Here is an 18,067-nt window from a genome sequence, read left to right on the forward strand (position 1 = left end):
GGCAACATTATCAGGTGGTAATATATGCTATGAAAAGAAATAAAGGAGTATGGGAGATAAGCAGTAACAAGCTCTAAACCCAAACTTTACTTCAGGTGCTATATAAAAAAAATTCTACTTTCCTTTTTTCTGCCACTGCAAGTAGTCTGTCATCAAACCATACACGCCCTCTCAGCGGAATCAAAGCCCCTTTCTTAGGTTCAGTTGCCTCCCATTTTCTCTGACCAGGCACTTTCATTGGATATTCCTAAAAATCATAGACTTAAGGGATCTCAAACTAACAACCCCGAACTGCCCTTTCCTCCTTCCCCCTCCTCACCCTCAGGTTTTACCTCAGGGACCAGGGTGGATGCAGCAGCCAAATATCCCAGGCTATCAAGTCTCTGTGAGCATCGCCCACCTCGTTTTCTAATTCAGTTATTTCTGAGAGAGGAAAAGATGTTATAAGGACCCAAAGAGAACTTGATTACACATAAGATTTTAGAGTAGCTGCAGAATAAAATATAAAGGAGAATGGAGTAAGTTCAAGCGACTGGTAGTTCTCAACTACTGCAGACACTAAGCCTCAAATTTGAATGAAAATGTATTGAGGGACAAACGCAGATTTTTTCCTTTCTCAACTGATATGGAAACACTTGCCAGTGGTTCCCGGTGCGGTCCCCAGCGGCCATTCAGGAGAGGCCGTGTCGCAACAGCTCTTTTTTGCGCAGACAAAGCCTCCTTGTAAGTCCCTCTGCTGTCCCCGAATAACCACTCTGGGAACAAGAAAAATCGAGCTGCTGCTCCCCATCAGGCAGCCAGACAATAGCGGCGGGAGGGGCTCCACGCCACGGCGCAAAACGCCAACATCTTTGTTGCCACCGCGTCCTTAGCATGAAGCCTCCAAATGTCATTAGTAACAAGGAGGGGGGTGGGGAGGAGGAGAAAACAACTCCCACCCGCGGCGGCTCCTCGGGAAGCGGCTGGGCCGACGTGCAGACTGCGCGCCTACCAGCCTCCCTCGCGCGGAAGAGGCAGCGCAGGGCACCTGGGGCTCTGGTCCCGCACCCCCGGCGCGGCTCCTAGGGCCCCGCGGCCTCGGCGGGAAGTAGCGCCGTCTGTGCGCGGAGGGAAACGCGTGGTGAAATTCCGGCACGCACAGCCGCGCGGTGACGCCTCCGCAGGAGGGGCGGCGGCGGTAGCTGCCACAGGCCTTCAGCGCCCCAGCAGCGCGGGCAGCTCGCGGCTCCTCTGGGTCGGCGTGGCCCTGCTTCTGCCCGGCCAGAGCCTGCAGGCCCGGAGGCGGGCGACTGGGCCCCGACTGCCGCGGGTCCGCGGCTCCGGCGTCGAGCGTGCCCCGGCAGGTCCTGCGCCTGAAGGGGGTGGTGTGTCCACAGCCCAGGCTGTTTGGCCGCAGTCTGTGAGTGGCCAGGCCCCGGCCGCCCCCTCAAGCTTGGTAACAGTTGCCGGGGGTCGGTCGGGTTCCGGACACTGGCGTGCGTAGCAGCCAGGCCGACCGACTGACGGGAGTCGCCCACTGGCCCCTTCCCAACCACCACCCCCCGGCGCCCGAGCCTCGGGCTCCTCTGCTGTGAAGCGGGATGGTTGTGCGGATTCCAAGTGAGAGAAAGCAGGTAACAATGCCCAGCATTCCGTATACATACTAAGTTCTCCAAAATAGTGAGGAGTAAAAGGAACACAGTATTAACTCATGCAGCAACATGAATGGACCTAAAAGCACATGCTGTGGGGAAAGAGGTTAACCCAAAAGATCATAGTCTGATTCCATTTATGTGAATTCTGGAAGAGGCCCACCTGGTAACCGAAAGCAGTTGCCTGGGGAGGGGCGAAGGTGGCTGGAGGCTGGATGCAAAGAGGTACAGGTGGTGGTTACAGGACACGTGCAGTTGCCGAGATTCATCGCCCTGTAGTCTGCAAATGGGTGAATTTTATTGTATTCGAATTACACCTCAAGGAGAGGAGAGTTAAGCCATGGAGGAATCGGGACAGGTTGGTGGGAAAAAGATTGTAGAAAATCTGATACCTAAATGTGTGGCATCTCCTGAGTGGCTTCTCCTCCTCCCCTAAGAGTCAATGGACCCCAGGCACTAGGGATGGCTCGGGTCCTGGAAGGGTACACTATACCAGACCCAGCTGATGCACCTTCTCAGATGTGCTCTGCTCCCACCACCCCCATCTTAACCTCTTGCTCAGGGCAGAGGCCTGGCCTCTGTTGCAGTGGCTTCCTTTTAGGACAGCCTCCCCCTGAGGGAGGGTCAGGCTTCAGCGCTGCCGCCCTCACACCAGGGCTTTGATGGCAGGAGGCTCTGAGTCCTCTCACCAGTCCCAGAGTGGGGTGAAAAACTCTGAAGTTCAGCATGTTCTCGCTTCCCTGGCAATTGTCTGAAGGAATCAGGTGGCATGTCCAGAAAAGTGGGGGTGTTAGAGCCCCATGAGACAAATCTGTACCAAAGAGAGCACAGAGCAAGAAAGAGCCCTCGTATAAACTCCTCCCCTTTTTTCTGCATAGGTGGTCTTTAAACATGATGGTGCTGCATGGTCTGTCTGCAACCTGTCCTTTGAGACTGAGCAGCTTGCTTTCTTGTGAAGTTGTCCTAAGCTCAGTGATGCACCACCTTACATTTGCTTTTCTTTACATTTCCCCTCACCCTTGCTGCCCTGGGATTATACCTTCTAATAAAATCTTAGTACTTAAATTTGGCCTCAGGCTCTGCTTTCTAGTAATCCTTTAGCAGCATTTGGGCTTTAGGTCTGTGCCTTAATGAGAATTTCACAGCCACAGTAACAAAATTTGGATTATTTTGGCTCTGATTTACTGTCCCATTAGTCCTAAAATGCAATGTTAAAAGGCAACCATTTGAGACTAGTACAAAATATATAGATTTATATATACATGCCTCTGTCTGAAGTTGGTAGAGATAAAAGTTTGGTTTTCCATTTATTGGTTCCTAGTAGTATCTCCTCTTGAGTAAATTCCTAGAGCATAAGTACTGATATGTTTTAAACATTTGGAAGCTTAAAAAACTTGAGATGCACAGGGATGCAAAATAAAGAAAATGCTTTCAATCGTGATTATAAAGTTGTTAAGTCTGTGGAGTGGAGGGGGTTTGGTTTTTTGGTTCATTCATAAAGCCCTGTTCTATCTCTTAAAATCTTATTATCAGGGATATGTTAAAGTCTTTTAAAACAACTTTTTCTAGTCCAGAATGCTTGGCAAAACAGTTTCTCTTTGCATTATTTTACATATGGGAGACTCAAGTAAATTTGTATTTTTAATAATAACAGCCTTCTGTTTATTTCAGCTTTGTCAGACCTTTCTCTTCCCTCCCACCAGGGTTGCCAGCCATCTGTAATTTGATCAACAGTAATTTGAGATGGGACTGGCCAGGGTCATATGGTAAATAGGACATTTCCACTTTCTTGACCACAAAATCCTCCCTTTCCTGGCCACTTAAAGACTGTTACATAATCTACAAACCCATGAATCTGATGATCTTCTACCTATGTTGGCAAAAGTCACACCTACAAATCTACCTTTCTATGAGCACAGTACTGTTTATTACTCATTCTTATTACTTCTAATCTAGCCAATCAGAGCATTAAAAAATTGTTTTTAAAAACATGTTCTGCCTTCACCTGCATTAGCATAGTGATTTGATATGGGCGGAAAAAACTTTGTCATCTTATGTGAGCAATTTTTAATCTTCACATTTGAAAAATGCACATTTTATCGGGTTAATTTCAATCATAAGCAAATATGAAGCTAGGCTGTACATGTATGTACATACATTTTTGCAAAAAGAAAAAAGTTTAAATATCTTGGGTCACAGATGCAGTATCAAAAGACTTCCCATTAAGCAAATGTGAACGCTTTTCTTTAAGTCATATAGCTTTTAATTTTTTCCAAATATATGAGAGCAGATAAGGTTTCAGCATATGTACAGGCTTTATACATACACATAGTGTTGGCTCCTTAAGGACAGGTCATATGTTTGTTTCAGTTATATCGCCATTATTCAAACATTTTTAGAATTCTTTAGAAATTTGCCACAAGAAACTGAATCACATTCTTTTAAATGACATCATCAGTGAGAGTAAATCTTCTTTCTCTGAGAATAGATTTAATTTTTAGAAATACTCAAAAGTTATTCGAAGCCAATACATCTTTAGTAACATTGTTAAGCAGGGAAGAATTGGGCAAGACAGAGTAAAAATAAGTAAAGTGAGTAAACTAAAAAAAAAACTCTGAAAGGAGGAAAATAAAGGAAAAATTGAAGCAGAAATCAATGAATTAGAAAACAAACAAAAAACAATCATTGATAAATTTTAACAGTAATTCTTTGGAAAAAGGAAGAAAAATATGTGGCAAATCTAATAAAAAAGAGAAAATATAAATATAAAGGAGAAAGATATGGAAAATGTTTTTTGAATTAGATGGGAACACTGTAGTTAGCTGTGTTTTTTCTGGAAAAACATCAATTACCCAAATTAAATCAAGAAGTAGAAAAAAATTAAGTAGATTGAAACCAGAGAAGAAATCAAAAAAGTTACAGCCCCAAGAGATTTTTATAGGCAAAGTCTTACAAATTTTGAAGTACATATACTTCCCTTTTAAATGCATAAAGATATTAAAATTTAATTCATTTTATGAAGCAAATATTACTATAAAAATCTATAAAAAATGACACAAAAAGAACATTCAAAAAATATAAAATCATGAGAAATCCAATGCCATAATTTCCCTCCTGAAACACCAGCAAATGAAATTCAATGAAGTAAGTTTTAACATGATCAGATAGATTTTATCCTAGAAATTGCAGGATATCTTAATAATAGGACAATAATTACAAATCATACATTTAGGCCATATAAGAAAAAAAAGATCATTTTAATAAATGATAAAAATTTAACTCCTATTCCTGATTAAAACAACTAATTTAAAAAAACTTCTTAGTAAATATTAAGCCAATAGCCAACATCATATAATAAAGTTTTATAAAAATACTAATACTAATGATAAGACAACCAAACTAAGGAAGAGGAGAAAGTGTAAAGTTAATTCCTCAACCTCCCATTACCATTCCTCATTCTTTCTCCCAACAGTAATCTCTAATAACAGTTTCTTATATATCCTTCCAGAAATTTTCCATGCATATAAAAGCATATAACTATCCCCTTTAGAAAAAACAAAATAGAATCATACTATATGTATTGTTCTGCATTTGTTTTTTTCATTGTATAAAGTACCTTGGACATCTTCACAACTCAGCACATAGATCTACCAAGATTTTTCTTAACAGCTGAGCAGCAGTATATAAATGCAGTATAATTTTTCACTCACCTTTTGGGGAACATTTTATCTTTTTTAGTTTTCTGCAATTATATACAGTCAAGTAAGCATCCTTGAATATCTTTCTTATTGGTGCTGGTGTACCTATAGGATTAATGCCTAGCAGTGGAATTGCTAGATCCATTTCTGGATAGCTATTTCCAAATTAGCAACTGAAAAGGCTGGATTAATTTATAATCTCAGTAAAAGTGTATGCAAAAATATAATTGTTGAGGCTAGGTGACAGGCATTTGAGAGTTCATTTTTCTATTCAATCTACTTTTGTATGTGTTTTTAAATTTCCATACCTAATGATATGACAGGAGAGGCATTGTCATTAAAATCAGGTGTAAAGATGCCTACTATCAATGCTATTCTTTAAAATTATGCTGAAATAATTATGTAGTAAGACAAACAATAGGTAAAATATTGAAAAGCAGAGAAAAAATTGCCTTTATTTGCAGATGATGCTTTTGTCTAGAAAACTTGAGAGACTTGATTGAAAAGCTATTTATAAAATAACTTAAAAATCAGTAACTTTTCCAGTGATCTAGCAAAAATCTGTTGGGAAATATGTATTTCCTTGAAGATCCTATTCACCTGTAAATAATATCAGAAGGGATCTATACAAAAAGAAAAAATATGAAAGCAAAAAGATTTGAATAGATGCAGAAATCTGTTAGCTCCTAGGTAAATGTATCAATATCTTTATTTGCAAAACTGATATGTCAACATAAACAATTCAAAATTCTAATAGGATTTTTTTCTTAAGTTGAAAAAAATGATATCCACTTGGAGAGAAAAACAAAAGAGGAGCCAGAACACTTCTGAAAAGAGAGAGTAATAACAGGAGACTCATGTATCAGATGTTAATGCATGTTATAAAGGCACAGTAATTACAGTGATTTTGAACTCCTGATAAAAAAGTGACAAAGAGATTATTACTTCAGAAAAGATAGCCCTGAAAGAAAATTCAACTTAGCAATATATGAAGCATAACCAATGAGGAGGAGGACACAAAGTGTTCAATAACCAGTACTAGCAAAACTGGCCATTTGGAAGGAAAAAAATGGACTAGATGCTCACTTTTTACTATATACTGAAATACAGCCCAGATAGATTAGGAGACAAATTTGAAAATAAAACTGTAAAAGAAAAGAAAATATAAGTGAATACTTAGTGATTTTTGGGTGGGGAAAACAAGACAATAGAAGATACAGAGATGTATCTGCGTAAGCATTTAGAACATCTGTATGTTAAAAATCACAAACAATAACAAATAAGTAAAGAATTAGAAAGATACTTGTCATAAATACCATAAAGTGGCAGAATTAGTACCTGCACCAAGATTCTTAAAAGCCTTTTTCAAAGAAGACATCTCAACACTTTTTGGGCAACAGCAGCATTGTTGGATTAGGGGTACAGAGAGAGCCACTGTGAAGAACAGAGTTCACTTAGAAGAATCACCCATTTTTAGAATGCTAGATTTTTTGTTTGTATATTTTGTTTGTTTCTACCTCATTTCATGTGTACAAAGTGACAGTCTTTGAATTACAAATGCTATTTTCTCTGGTTCCTTTTTCAGAAGCACCCCTGGAATTTTGTGCTTCCTGTCTCTGGAAGAGGCTCACTTGATTTATCCCACTAAAACTCAGGGTAGATAGCTCTTACTATCCCCATTCTCCAGATTAGGAAGGATGTATTTTTGTGACTTGGACAAATAGACAGCAAACTGGTATGTCAATACAAACAAATCATTCACAATAAAGTCTTTAGAGGAAAAGCCAATTTAGAGTAGGAATTGTTGCAAGTACCTGGTGATCTTCAAATACCTGTGCTCTGCCAGGATTCTTATAATCTGCCCCATCCTTAGCTGCCTCAGGCACACTTACAGGATATAGCCTAGCTTTCCACAGTGCCTAAAGGAAGACAAGTCCCACAGGTCCCAGGCTTAAAACAGGACTGTTCTCAGTATGTTCTGACCTCATAATATGCATGAATTGTCACATGTAACCATCACTAAACAATCCCAGGGTGTAGGTACTTTATGATCCATTTTCCACATTAGGAAACAGACACACAGAAAAATTAAGTAGCTTGCTGAAGTTCACAAAGTTGTAGAAGCTTTATTTTTGAGCCAGGCAGTTGGAGCTGGAGCCTAAGCTCCTTGTCCACATGTAACCAAGTAAGAAGCCCTTTCATCCATAGGAGCTCATTTGACCCTCACAACTTTGCAAGTTCAGGAAATATTCTCCCCAGTTACAGTAAGGCAGTGGGAAACCAGAAGTGGTTTATTAGATTTAGTAATCTTTTTTTTAATGATTTGAAAGAAGCTGACAGCAGAGCATGGATGGACATGTGATAAGGAATGACTGGAGAAAAACAAGCCTTACAAGGAGAGAATAAGTAGATTACACACAAGTTGCATGGAGAGGAAGGGAACTGGGAACAGGCAAGGGCAGGTTATCTTGAGCATGGTGAGAATGAAATTAGCTCACAAGCGGTCAGGTCTAACAGTGAAAGAAATCACATCCACAGCATTCTCATCATCTTGAGCCTGTCTGGCTTCCTGAAATACTAGCTTCTACTCCATGTCTGTCTCTCTGAGAATCCTGTTGTTAATTTCTGTTTATTTATCTGGTCTTTGTTAGTTTAGATAACAAGTTGTGTCTTAATCACCAAAATGAAACTCCCTTTGCACAATAGCATTTCTACCTCATTTTAAAATGCAATCATGATAATGAAGTTTATATGAGTACTTTTAGAATTTGCTTATGTAAACAGTGTTAACTTCTGAACTTGTTGCCTGCTTTTTTATCACTTTTTTTATTCCACAATACTGTGAATACCAATGAACTTTACAAGAAACATGCATGTTTTGAGAAATTTACTTTCATCCAATAATCCATGTTAAATGCACTGGAACTCAATTTAAAAGTAGGAAAATAAATAATCCTTTTGCATATAGCAAGAGGATTATTTGTCTTATTTTATTCAAGTCTGAGTTGACATCAGAAAAAATATGTATATTGTATACTCATTTCAAAATGTTCTTAAAGTCTATATGCAGTATCAACAGCAAGGGAAATTCTCTTACCTACTGTAAATTACAGTATTAACCTCAAGTTTTATGTAATGTTATATTAGTATCCTAAGATTTTATCATAAGAACATTGTCTCTTTAAGTATAAATATTGCATAAATAAATTTCCATCTAAATCCTCTCTCAAAAGTGAGTAAATTCCATGTCTAAATCCTTCTTAATGTCCGTTTCCTACTCCAAACACACATTCTTTCCTTCTGTAATTCCTGGCCATCAAAATCCTTCAGTGACCTGTAGCAACCAAACAGGTTTCCAGTATTCGATCTCAAATAGTTAAAAAAAAAAAAAAGAAAGAAAGAAAAAGGGATCATACTGAAATATTTGGCTATGCTTCAAGGGCAAAAAATTAAAGGCACTCAATCCATGGTTCTAATAACATTGTTCTGTTTGTTTATTTTTTTAATTGCTGGTGCTGGCATGAATGAAATATAGGATGATTCAGCCAATGAGAATTTGAATGCTGGTGGAAAACTGCAGAAAATCCAGGTGAGTTGAAAGAGAAAGAAGAGATCAGGACTTGTGAGGAAAATGCAGTCAGAAATAAAAAGAGAGGCTCTCTGAATGCAAGAAAACAAACACAGCAGGTTTGAGCTCTGTATTTAAAGCCTGCTAAAGGCCAGTGACATATGAAACCAGGATGGGAGAAAACCAAGGGTGAAGAGTTTCTAAGCTGACTATTAAATAGATGTAACTCACTGACGAGTGTGCCCATGTGGGATTTTAATTACTCAGACATCTGTTTAGCGAAGTGTACTACTAAATAGGGATTAAATACAGAGATTAAATTACGTGGGGAGGAGAGCGAAGATGACATTCATGACTCAGAAAAGAGAGCTATCGGCCAGGGGAAAATCAATCCCGGCTTTACATCTCACCAACAGAGGAGCAATTATTTTAGATGTGGGGCTGGTTAGCATCCTAGGTCATGAATTTAATTAAATAACCCTCGAGTGGCACAAAACAGAGCAAACCACTGTGCTTAACTATCAGTAAGTCATGCTACAAATAAATGGTCCTAATTCCTCCTCTTTCCCTCCTTCCACACAGATTTGTTATAATTCTCTTAAATTCAAAACTATCTTCCCTTTCCAGATTTAACCTTTCCTTCCCAGTGGCATCCAATAAACTCATGTAAGTTAGATGGCTTGAACCATAAGGCAGGATTCGCCCTCAACCTTCTCACAGTGAGATACTCAGGAAGATGGAGAACAGGGCAAGGATTAAGTCATTGTTTGAGTTTCTTCGTGGGTCTCAGTGAAATGATTAGTAACTCAGAGAAATATCCTGGAATCAAACAGAAGACTGTGCGACCCACTTGTTGGCAGTTAGCACCTTGGAAGGCAAAGAAAAGCTGTGGGAAAGAGACTACAAACAAGTGGTTAGAGCAGGAACCCTAGGGGAAGAGAAGAGAGGAAGAGAAAGCATTCAACTTTTGAAATGAATATTTAAAATCCAGCCTTACTCAGTGTGGTCCCATACAGCCCTCTTGGAGCTCCAGTCAACAGTCCAGCCATCAGCCTCTTGCCTGTAGCTGACTCTTGGCAGGAGGGCGATCGTTAGAGCCTTCATGTCGATTCCACTCACTTTCCTTCCCACATCTGCTACTTCCTTCTGTGGTACCATTCTTCCAGTGTCCAACTGAGAAACACTGGTTTCCTCTAAAATGCTTTTCTTCTGTTTGCAAATAACAGAAACCAACTGGAGAGGACTAAAATAAAAATGTGAACTGACTGGAAGGATACTTGGCTATCTCTCATGGAATCCAAGGGAGAGTGGAATGACCACACCTTCCTTAGGGAGAACTCAAGGCAGTTCCCAGGACCTCAGAGGCTGAAATCCACTAGTTCCTCCAAAGGACTACCATTAACGACTCAGCTACCAATTCCCAACCACTGTCTCTCTGTGTTAAATCCAAAGTTCCTGGGAGAGTCTGATACACCACACACACACACACACACATACACAAAATATGTTTAAGTGCAAGCAGTTTAATAAACTGAAAAATCCTATTACCATGTGGGCTCGTTCCTTTGAAACTTGTCATTTTTGCTATCATCTTAAAAGTCTAAGAACTACTTCAGGCACTGCTACCTTGAGTGGCTATGGCTGACAGCACAGCCAGTTTCCAAAGCCCACTGTAAGCAAAGTAGCACCAGCCCTGACAGAGTAGAGCTTGACAAGAGCCTATTCTTGCTTGGGTCAGCTACTTTCAAAGTGTTCTGACCAAAGTTCCCTCAGGAGGTGGTAACAGCCAGATTGGCTCAAGGAACTCTGCACCCTAATTCATTCATTCAGTAATTATTTATCCATCTGTTAAATGCCCAGCAAACTCTGCTAAGTGATATGCTTCATGCAAAGATGAATGCTTTCTTCCCTCATGGCACGAAAACCCAGACTTAGATCTACAGTGTGAGGAACAGTCTGAGGGCTTCTGCCTCACCAATGGGTTTCAGCTCCCAGCAAGTTCGCTATGGATTCAGTGTGACCAAAGAAATGATAGTAGAATGTTTCTTTGGGGTGAAAGGGTTCATTACCCAGCTTGTTCTCCCGGCTGTAGGGTGAGCACTAGCATCTCTGCCTCCGTCAAGAGCACTGGGCCAAGCTCGCTATGTAGTGCAATAATAGCTTATTGCCTATAGTTGTGGAAGCAGTAGCCTAGCAACAGGCCAGTTTCATCATCAAGTGGTTTAAGTTCATTGAGGATCCTGGCCATAGGAACCCCAACTTCCCCACAGCTTCTACGAATAATTTTTCAAATGAATATTGGTTATTAACTCCCCCACCCTACCCCTGCCACTCTTGGATGAGAAGCCCAAGGATTTTGCCTCAGCTGTGAGGCAATCTCATTGTTGATGAGTTTAAGATTTCACTTCCTGTGTTCAGAGTTCATTAGGCTGTATTAGATGAGAGCTCATGAAGCCTCAAAAGTAACCACAGCCAGGTGCCATTTATTTGTATAATTCCACACTTCTTGGGTGGGTGTGGAATTACTTTTTGAAAAATAACTGATGATTTTCTTCCCTATTTGAACCAAATAAGTAACTGAGTACTAGTTAATTTTAAAAAATTCTAGCCATTGCCCCTAACCATAGGTGGGAGCACACTTTGGAAGGCATTTATCAGCTAAGCTACCAGAGGAAAGTCAGGAGCTTCTAATTAGCAAGGGCTGCTAAGACCACATAGAGGCTAACCAGGGTTGTATGTGCAAAGTGTCTGGAACTTTGGTTTGGGTTTAGATATGAGAAAATTTGATGTGCTGGTTTGGTTTTCTTCCAATTTGAACTACTAGTTGCCTAAATGTTCTTTATCTTTTTTTATTCAACTTAAAGTGTTAATTTTAAGATTTAGCAAATTATTAAGGCTCATTCTGGTTGTGGATTGAGGATTTAATTCAGTTCTTATCTGTGGTAAGGATGTAAAACATGTGGCTAGAAAATAGCAGCAGCTGAAGGATGGGAGCATGGGCCCTTGGCCCTGAAGAGGAGATATGGGTGTAGTACTAGAGTATCTGTTACAGTTTACCCCTTGTGCTGCTCATAAGATACTGCTTCATATAGTAAGTTCATCTACCTAGTAACCAACAACTTCAGGATTCTGGTTGGCTTTTATTGCTGGGAAAACTTACAAGAAGGTTAGTGGGTGTGGGGAAGTTGGGGTTCCTGTGGCCAGGATCCTCACTGAGCTTAAACCACCTGATGATGTAACTGGCCTGTTGCTGGGCTGCCGCTTCCACACCCTTAGGCAATAAGCTATTATTGCAGTATATAGAGAGCTCGGCCCATTGCTCTGGGCGGAGGCAGAGACGCTAGTGTTTATTGCCCATAGCAATAAACCCTTTCACCCCAAAGAACGTTTTGCTCTCAATTTCTTTGGTCGCTGAATCCATAGCAAACTTGCCTGGGGCTGAAACCCATTGGCAAGACAGTGGGAAAATGAGAATTAACTACAACTACAACATATCTCAAGTCTGAAGTAATTGATTCTTTATTCCCTTCTTAGTCACCCATTCCAGATTTGCCTCCTCCTTAGCCAGCACCCATGCTGGTCTAGGCATATCACCTGGTAGGATGACTCAGATTCTCATCACTGACTGAGAGTCTTGGCCCTGGTCACCATGCCTATCCCAGACCATTGCTTCTGTTCTTGTCTACTGTTAAAACTGGACATGGGAGTATCAAAAGAACCCCATTGGATCATCCAGGTGCCAATCATTCTTCCCTCCCTGCACTGTGTAACAGAGCCCTCCCTACCTTCTGATAATCAGTGTCAATGATATCTGACAGCAAGATGACTCCTTTCCTACTGGACTCTTGGCATAAGGAGACTGAAGTGACTGGCAGCTGTAGTGTAAACACAATGGGACTCTGTATCCTCTGATGAAGTATTACTCTTCTGGGAAGAAGACATCTTCATCCACGGAATCTAAAGTTTTGGGGAGAGGAAGCACAAACTCTCAAAGTGTACCACTGGCAATGACAACAGGGCATTACCTATTTCTCCTGTGGTTCCTGGACCCATGTATCCTACCTTACAGCACCATATAATAGTTATTGATTTAGGGTAACATCTCAACCTTGAGGCATATCATCTCCAAGCTGGAGCCTCAGCTATGTCTTTAAGAGATCATTCCACCATTTTATTATGCCAGTGGTGCAGTATGGGTTAGGAGCAGAGGACTCTTTGGTCTAAGGAGGTTTGTATGGGATCTTGTGTCAGTGGATCAAGCATTCTTAAGTCCTCAGATTGCAGTGGCAGCTGAAGCCCTGTGGATACCAAAGGAAAACTCAGAATATGTAACAACCCTATAATCAATACAATTTTCTGCCTCTTCCAGAGGAGAAGAGTTCCAGTGTAGTCAACTTAACCTCCAGATGGTTGGTTGGTCTCCTTGTGTAATGGTGCTATATTGGGGAGTCAGCATTGGTTTCTGTAATGGACAGTTTGGACATTTGGCAGAAGTAGTAGCTGGATCCACTTTGGTAAGTTGAAGTCCATGTTGCTGGGCCAATTCATAGCTATCATCCTCATCACCATGGCTACTTCATTCATGTGCCCATTGTGTCAGCACTACAGTAGCCAGTGAGAGAGGCTGGCTGATGTCCATGGCTGAGTCATGAACACTGTCTAGTGCCTTTCTGGTAGTGGATGCTTTGGTGTGCATTAATATAGGACACAGAATTCTTCACACTTTGTATCCACACCTTATCCATGATATTCCAGTATTTCTTCTTCCGAACTCTGACTAAACTGCCTCCCCAAAACTGCTGTCCCTGAGCCTGTGTATATTCTTACCTTGAGCTACTACTCTTCCCTCTACACAAAGCAGATGACTAGGTGCATCACCAGGAACTTTGCCCCCAGGGAAGATTTCCCTTCACCACTCTCTTTCAGGGTCTTCCTAACTTGGGTTGCAGTACAGCAGCATCTCTTTTTGGCTTGCACTCTTATGCTGAGCCAACCCATCTGTGAATGAAGGTTGGCCATTTTCCTCTTCTGCCAGCTATTGGGACACCCCCATGCAGCCATAGTTGCAAGCTGAGATAGTTGGGAACACCAGCACAATAATGAAAACCTGGGCCACCAACTGGTGCAACTTCTGTCCTCTGACCCTCCTGCTTATGCCCAATACTGTATCTGCCACTTTTCTTTGATGATGGATTGCTGTTGCGGCCCACCCAAATCATGATATGCAGATCTGAAAGAACCTAACCTTGATGATCTCTGATTGCAGTTACTTGATGTCTGATGGTCAGATGTTCCATCTCAGTCAAGGCCCATTAGTCTGAAAGACCTTCTTTTCAAATGGTGTATAGTTCTTTACTACAGATGGTATGACCTCCTTGCTCCAGAATCCTGGGAGTCTATGCTGTCATCTTTTGGGATTACTATTAACTGTACATGGCATCCTTTCCCATCTCAGATCCCTCTGATACCACAGGGTCTGCTGAGTGTTATGGCAGGGCTGCTTGCCACTGCTGCCTAGACCTGCTGCAGAGCTGTCACCCCGTAAAAGTGTTGGAACAGTATTCAATATTCTGAAGTACATGGGAAATAACTACCGAATACACTTATGGAGGTGTTCCGGGCTCCATTGTCATAGACCACCAGCTTCTTCAGTCAGGGCATTCCATATCTCAGAGTTGACCTATGTCTGGAAACAACGCAAGTGGCAATCACTAAGCTGCTCTTTGCCTCCTAAACATGCATTCTTTATTTTTTGTTTTATAAAATTTATACCCTTATTGACTGCCCATCTATCTTGCCTTTGAGAACATTAAGTATTAACTATTCTATAACTATTCTGAGTTCTATTAACTATCTTCATAGCTCTCTATGGATTGGTTCCCTGGATGCCACAACAATTTTGCAACTCATTGCAATAGTTGCACCACCTTGCTTCTGACTGTTAAGTCCTGTCACCTGGCCTCCATTATTTCAGGATCCTGTCATCCCTGTTCAGGAACCCAGTTATATAACAACTTCTTCTCCAATCAACCTTGGCATAGAGAAGATGCTACCACCAAGATATTCAGACATTCTTACCTTCTTAACAATGCATTCCTCATCACTCTGGTAAGTGGTGTGATCTTCAGCCTTCTCTTAGAGTCAGCTAGTGTTTTTCCATCCCTGTGTAGGGTATGCACTCCAGCATGCCTACCCTTCAAAGCTGTCTGATTTCTTCCAGGCTGCCTCTTCTTCCAAGTTTCGTTTTCTTCCATAGTAGTTGTGGCATTTCTACTTCACTTAGGGTCAACTGTTGCTTTTTCCAAGCTTCCAAGAGCCATCGTAGCACCAGAAGTGCTTGCCAATGTGATAAATCCTGTATCCTGAGGGAGGCTTTCCATTGTCAATACACTCTCCTCTAACCAACTGTAGTCAATCTTCTTCATGATTGTACTGCTAGGTACGAAAATGAGTGGTATTTTTCCCTTTATTTATAAAAAGGTAAAATAATGATCCCTTCAACAAGGACTATTTGGCTAAAAGAAAGGGTCACCATCATATCCCAGCCCAGGGTCCAGGATGAAGAAAGGTGAATGGAGCCCCAAAAGAATCGCTTTCTAGAGAATGCCATCTTGCAATTATTTAATATTCTTGACCCAATTTTTAAAATCAAGATTAAAATGCTATATGGATTATTCTAAAACTTGCTTTGCTTTTACATATGTAATGTATGTCCCCTAATTTGGTCTCAGTGTTAATAAATGCAAGAGTAATGGCTTAATTAGTATCTCTGCTAACTTAAATTGCAGGTTTTATTGTATGTTCTACAATAAACATACTTCTGTTGGGGATGTAGGAAGTAAGGCAAGCAGTAAGCCCAAATGTTTCCAGGCTTTGTAACAAAATTCTGATTCTTTTTTATAGAGATTAACTTTTGACTCCTTGATTTTTTAAAATGGATTACTTTGTACAATAGCATTGTTTATCTGGGATTGTCTTCCTAACCCCACTTACAAAAATGAAGAAAGTATCATATATGTTCTACCTGGCACTTATGTGCACAGCTGTGCAAGTTGTGTACTACACAAGGGCCCTTGCACATCTAAGGGGGCAGGTTCACATCAGAAGTCATGGATTTGCGTATTTAGTAAGAGAATGTTCCAGCAGATGGCAGTAAAGTGTCTCGCTCTAACAAAAACAAATACCACAACAATTTCTGCCAGATGGAAGTAGTGTCTTGAGGACTGTGCATCTTTTTCTACTTACACAAAGATAGCATATAAACTAGTGGTGGGCATACTTACTATGTGCCAGGCCCTAGACTCAGTCATCCTTATGTAATCCTTGGGAGCCTATGAATAGGGTACCATTAGTAACTTGCCAAAGGCCACTGGATTAGGGTATAGTAGTAGTGACATTATGACTGGGTCTAGAATCCATGCTTTTCTGCATGAAACAATATTTCAGAGAACTCAGGCCTTGGTACTTGAAGAGATGGGGCCACAGAGAGCCTTGCTGCTCTCATTCCACCTGCTGCCAGTTCATGAGCATCTTATAAGTAAGTTAAGTAAGTATTATTACCCTTATTAACAGATATTTTCAACATGTCTTTTCAGGCACTACTGATATGCACCTATTTCCACAGTAGGTGAACTGAATGAATAATAGGGGTCAACCAGTAACTGAAGTCCCAAAAATAGTTGTTCATATAAGCTAAATGAGATATCCTAATGATAGCTGAATTTAAACTGTAGGGGCTGGGTGGGGGGACAGTGAGACAGGGGTTGGTCTGCTCAAGAGAATTAGAATTGACAAAATTCAAACCAGGGGTGCAGATATCAAAGAATGCCATCAATGAGAGATACTATTTTTGATCTAGCATAAATAGAAAAAAAAATTTTAAGTCTCAGACTTTTCAAAAATAAAAGGCTTCACTTAGTTTTAAATGTTTCATGTCAAGAAACATTTCATAGCATGGATTTCTCAGATTGCCCATGATCAAATTGTAGCACCCCTCTAAACACTACATCTTTCTTTCTTAGTTTAATACTATTTGATAAATATGAAATGATGTATGAAGTGTAAAACTTCAAGTACAACATACAGTGACAAGAAATAAGTAACAGAAAATTCACCATTCTCATAACATGTGACAAGGTTTTATCTCAGTAGTTTGTCATTGCCAACATGGTCATCTATAAAAAATGGTATTAATGAAGAAAGATGAAAGTTACCTTTTGTTTTTTCAGATTGCTTAAAGGTGAAGTTGGGCAGGCAGGAAGGAAAGAAAAGCTACAAAATTTAAAATAAACATTACATTTTCTTTTGCAATAAATCAAAGAAATTACTACAAGGAGACAAAAAAAATAGGCCCAAGAAAGTATTAAAAAGTCAAATTGCAAGTAATCCTAGGCTTATATAAGGCCAAAAGAAATGGGAAAATCTTGGGAATGATGAAGTTTGAAAACATGCAGCAAAGCTATGCACTGTTAGGAAATGATAACAGTGATAAATCCAGAAAACACCCCCCCCCCCAAAAAGTGTAATTTCCTTTTGAGGGGGAAAAAAAAAGAGTCCAAGAAGGAAACCTGAAAGCCAGCCAGCTTGGAAATACTGGTGGCCTAGGGACTCTGGTTATTTGCCTCCTCTCCAGGCCTCCAGGGGAGATCACTGTAAGGAATATCCCTTTAGATCAAAAGACACACGCATGCCAACTAACAACACTGCTAAGTGTAATCACATATTCCTCAAGATCAGAAACACACTAGACAGGAAAAATGAAAAGGACAATTGTAATGATGTTATTTAAAATTTTATTGAAACTCCCTCTCACCCTTTTTCAGTTCCCTTAATGAAAATGCATGTGAAGTCTGAGCCTGATATAATAAATTATTCCTTAAAGCTAGGACAAGGGAACACTGAGGACCATTTTACCTTCCTGTTTTCTCCTTTATTCATAGGCAGAGCTAGACAATGAAACCTTTCAGTGAAAATGGAAACATGTCTGCAGTAGTACAGTGCTTAGGGATTTCTACCCTCTTCTGCCCCATGAGAGGTAAGAAACAGGTTAGGTAGGAGGAGAAAGAGCTTCAAAAACCTGTAATGAACATGAGAGCTTCCTAATTTCTTAGGAAAACTTGAAAGGTTATCCATAGTTCCATGTGTTTCATTAATGTAGTTACAGAACCAGC

At 40.4% G+C, this 18,067-nt stretch overlaps 1 long non-coding RNA gene across 1 annotated transcript; it reads left to right on the forward strand.

The window, feature by feature from the left end:
- Positions 1-452: 452 nt before the first annotated feature.
- On the forward strand, positions 453-10,449 carry LOC108396426 (uncharacterized). The gene is made up of 3 exons (XR_001852934.3): positions 453-1,613; positions 8,865-8,918; positions 10,124-10,449. It is a non-coding gene; the product is annotated as an uncharacterized lncRNA (long non-coding RNA).
- Positions 10,450-18,067: the final 7,618 nt, after the last annotated feature.

This window comes from Manis javanica, chromosome 2 (assembly GCF_040802235.1).
Source record: "Manis javanica isolate MJ-LG chromosome 2, MJ_LKY, whole genome shotgun sequence".
In the NCBI taxonomy this organism is placed as follows: domain Eukaryota; kingdom Metazoa; phylum Chordata; class Mammalia; order Pholidota; family Manidae; genus Manis; species Manis javanica.